This window comes from Trifolium pratense, linkage group LG1 (assembly GCF_020283565.1).
Source record: "Trifolium pratense cultivar HEN17-A07 linkage group LG1, ARS_RC_1.1, whole genome shotgun sequence".
Taxonomy (NCBI): Eukaryota; Viridiplantae; Streptophyta; class Magnoliopsida; order Fabales; family Fabaceae; genus Trifolium; species Trifolium pratense.
In genome coordinates, this window is record NC_060059.1 from 15,231,517 (window position 1) to 15,236,578 (window position 5,062).

Genomic DNA, 5,062 nt, shown 5'->3' on the forward strand with positions numbered 1-5,062 from the left:
ACAAATCAATAACATGGACAGGTATTTGGGGGCAAATATTAGTCCAGGCAGAGCTTCTAGGGGAAAGTTTAATAACATCATTGACAAAATACAAAACAAGTTGAGTGGATGGAAGCAACAATGTTTGAGCTTTGCAGGCAGACTTACTCTATCTAAATCAGTTTTGAGCTCTATACCATACTATCATATGCAGTATGCCAAGCTCCCAAAAAACCTCTGTAATGAGATGGAAAAAATTCAAAGGAGTTTTTTATGGGGAGATACTGACCAATCTCGTAAACCCCATCTAGTTGGATGGGACATTTGTTGTCTCCCAAAGAATGAGGGTGGTCTAGGCATTAAGAGACCTCAACATATAAATGACGCTTTTCTTATGAAAATGCTTTGGAATCTGATCAACAAACCAGATGACCTTTGGTGTAAGGTTCTTTATAATAAGTATGGAAGAAATAAGGACTTGAGAGTAACAATAAGCTCTCAACCCTATGACTCTCCTTTGTGGAAAGCTTTGACAGGTATTTGGGAAAAATTCCAGCAGAATATTGTGTGGCAGTTGGGAGATGGAAACAATATCAACTTTTGGCTGGATAAATGGACCCCGAGTGGAACTTCTTTGCTCTCTGTTACTAATCAAATTATTATTGACACGACTCTTTCTGTGAGGGATGTGCTTACCCCCTCAGGAGAGTGGGATTTTGATTTCCTTACTTCTAATTTACCATCTAATTTTTCTTTTCAGGTTCTTGCTATCCCAGCACCTATGGACATAGACGGGAAAGACACAATTGGTTGGGGAGGGACCAACACTAGGAATTTCACAGTTAAAAGTGCTTATGAGAATCAAAACATTAGAGCTCAACCTATTGAGGGAGATTGGAAGGCCGTGTGGAGTTGGAAAGGACCTCATAGAATTCAAACTTTTATGTGGATGGCTGCTCATGATCGGTTGCTCACTAATTTTCGTAGGAGTAAATGGGGTGTTGGAGCTTCTCCCACATGCTCTAGATGTGACAGAGTCAATGAAACACTTATTCATGTTTTGAGGGATTGCCCTGTTGCAACCCAAACCTGGATAAGGTTAGTCCCTTCAAATCAAATCATTAATTTTTTTTCTTCTTCTAATTGCAGTGAATGGATCTTCAAAAACATCAACCTTCAACTGCAAGATATCCAGAATAGGAAGTGGAAAACAATTTTTATGGTGGCGTGCTGGCACATGTGGAAGTGGAGAAACCAAACGATTTTTGAAGATGACTTTCAACGCCCGACTGACCCAACCTACATGATTATCAAGATGGCTGAAGACATAGACAAGTGCATCCACCATCCTCTGAATATTCGCCAATGTGACACTATTTTCATTGGATGGAAAAAACCCCGAGAAGGGTGGATTAAGCTTAACTGTGATGGAGCCTACAAGGATTCTTTGGGTTTAGCTGGTTGTGGTGGACTCTTTCGAAATTCAGATGGCAGATGGATTAAAGGATACTCGCGTAAAATAGGAACTTGTGACGCTCTCTCCGCTGAAATGTGGGGAATGTACTTGGGAATGCAACTTGGTTGGAGACAAGGTTTCTACCATCTTCAGGTGGAAAGTGACTCAAAAAGTCTGGTTGATATGATCACGGGGAAAGTTAAATTCAATGGTAATCCGCCTACCTTGGTGCGTCGTATACAAGAGCTTTTAAAGTTGGATTGGCAGGTGCAATTCAATCATACTTGGCGAGAGGGAAATAGAAGTGCTGATTGGCTGGCTAATTTCAGCTTTTCTCTAAATTCTTTTAATATTCATGTTATGGAGACTCCTCCAAATGAGGTTTCGAGTCTTCTTTTTGATGACTTTTCTGGGGCTTGCATGCCTAGAAATTTTCATGTAACTCTATAGTTGTTTTCTTTTTGGGCGTTAGCCCTCTTTTACTACCAAAAAAAAAAAAAAAAGAAAAGAAATCAGGCCCAAGTAAGACAGTTAAACAACATTCACTAAACTATACAAAGCCATAAGCTACAGCTTCTCCTGTCGGAACTTTTGACACACATAGATACTACAGTGTGTGTGTGTGTGTGTGACACACATAATAACTGTGTTTTGGATGTTTCAACCGTGTATATATTGTGAATGCAATATTTATTTGCTGCCATTTTTTGATTTGGGATCAACTGTGTATGAATGCAATATTTATTTGCTGCCATTTTTTGATTTGGGAACCTCAACTGTGAAAGCTAGGTACTTGACCCTCTATGATTGACGACATTAGTTCTCTCTTTCACCCTGGAGTCCATTTACTCCTAGCCGAGAAGGTAGGATCAGTAAAGACATGTGCATGGTTACCAACACTGATTGAAGTTTAACCAATGCCTTCTTTTTTGGTCACTAGACAACCAATGCCTTAATAGACTAGAATTTAAGTCACCGGAATATATATATATATATATATATATATATATATATATATATATATATATATATATATATATATATATATATTAATCTGTTTTAAAATGAAATTAATGAGTATAGAACTATACATATAAATACTCTGAACTAAACCAAAATTTAACATGTAGTGATCAGAAGCCCCACTGTTGTATTTACCAATAGCTTGGGTTGATGATAACTACGATGAAATTAGTTAAAATTTGCTTACATTTGAGTTTACAAATTTTTTTTTGGTTTACTAGAAGAAGTTTTGGAATCCTTATGAAAATTAATATTAAACACCTTATTCTAAACTGGAAAGACTATTATGGAAGTCGGGGAACTAATGACTTCATGACACCAATTTTTTAAGTCCTATACGGGTGATTGCTTTTCTAAGCGATTACCACAATGCCATGGCAAATGGAATTTTGAAACTGGAGAATTAAGTAGATCCATTGCGATTGTCCAAAGTTTGTGCGATATGGTGGAATTGGTAGTGCTAATGGTTGGAACATTTTGACGACGATTAAGGCATAAAGCATTGCTTGCATTGGAGTGGGAAATTAGAATAATAGGAAGCGAATAAATGTGCGGATATCCTTATTAATATGGGATATGAGTTTAATTTGTGCATCAGTTTTTATAATCACCTCCCCAATAGGTGGTTCAGGAGATGTAGCTGACGACGTTAGGGGTGTATCTACACCTTGATTAGTTGCTTTGTAATTTATTTATTTGTTGGTTACTATATAGCCAACTAAGGACTTTTTATAGCTTGAGTTGATTTTTTTGTCTAAGAGTTGGTTTTAATTAGAGTGTAATTTGATATTTCATGATCTATGTTAGTTGCTGGTTTTATTCGAATAAGTACACAAGTGCCAAACTGTGGAATTTTAATGTGTCTATTAAAGAATCCTGGTAAGAAATGCTCTAACGTGCTGCAGCATGATGGTAAATATAGTCGATGATGAGAAATTGTTGATGTACTTATTTGTAACTTGTAAGGTTGCTCAATTGGTCGTGTTGATGCAGATTAAGGCAGCGTATGACGGTGACCAGCAAAAATAATTTGCTCCAAGTTTTGAAAGTACAAACTCTATTCACAACAATATCAAATTTTAAATTTATGGCTCATAGTTTATAAGCTCGCATTGAAGAGAAAAAAAATACATATTTATTAATATTTTTTTATGAGCTTATAGTTTACTCTGATAAGCTAATTCAATTAGTTTATAATTTATTTATTTTTATTTCAATTTTACTTTTATTATCTTATTTGAAAAAAATTAAATATTGTCCACAAATTCTAGCTCAACCGGTAGAAATGTTAAAATTGCTAGTGTCGAACGTCAGGATCGGGGTTTGAACCCCTATCACTCCACTTTGTATGTGTAAGTTTTCAACGGCTTTGTCATTTCGTCTATCAACAAAAAAAATTAAATATTAACCAATTGTAATGCGATTAGCATATTAATTACCAATTGGTAGGGACATATTAATTAATATGCTTAATATTAATTTTTTTTGTCAACCGCTAAGGACCTCATAATAATTTTACCTCTATTATCAATTGAGCTAAACTCACATAAACTTTTTTTTTTATTAATATTAATTAAATCTAAATACCTATTTTTATAAGAAAAATGTATATGTTGTTGTTATAAACTAAATTATTTGGATAAACTAGTTTTACATTGTCATTATTTTAAAAATTGTGGTTACAATGTCGGCTTACATATCGTAAAACTATTTTATCTAGACATTGTTATTCTTATTTTATATAGACGAAATGACAAATTATTATAAACTCACATACACAAAATAAGTGAACTAAAGTTCAAACTTTGTTTATGATAACAATTTCAGTATTTTACCAGTTAAGCTAGGATGATTTAAGATGATTTATAGACATAGGCATTGTTATGCTATTAGGCTACGTTTAGATTTTTAGAAAAAAAACAAAATAAAATAGAGTGATAAATAATTAGGTTTCATTGTTCGAGTTCGTAAAAAATAGTTAAGATAGAGTAAAATATTGTGGAATTAATCTCATTACATACCATCCAATCCTCCAATTTTGTTATATTTTGGATACAAAAGGAGCCGAAACCAAAAGGAAAAAGAGACTACAGAGAGATGACTCCAGGGACGAATCCAGAAATTGATGAGACAGAGGGCCGAAAAATGTAATATTAAATGTTAAATAAGTAAAGTCTGAATTCAGTAGAAAGATGATTAAGTAAAGTCTAACAAAAAAAATTTCCTTCAAAAAATTGATAGTATAATTTTAAAAGTAGTGCATTTCATTTTTATTTCCTTAATCATTGTCCTAAAAACACTATTTAACATGACTAAGAAAGGAGGGAGTATAATCATTTTATTTAATATGACTACACATATATTATTAGTATTGTAAGACAATGAACAAGAGGGAGGAAGGGGCCCAAGCACCCGCTGCCCAAGTCCGTCCCTGGATGACTCTGGGTTTTTTTTTTTTTACTAGATTCTGGGGTAGTTACCCCCATAACATAAGAGCTCAAACTCACGTGATATTGCTCATACACACACATGTCCGACTCATCTTAACTTCCCAATCCATAGACCTACCTATAAGATAAACCAAAACACTTAATGCAGCAACCG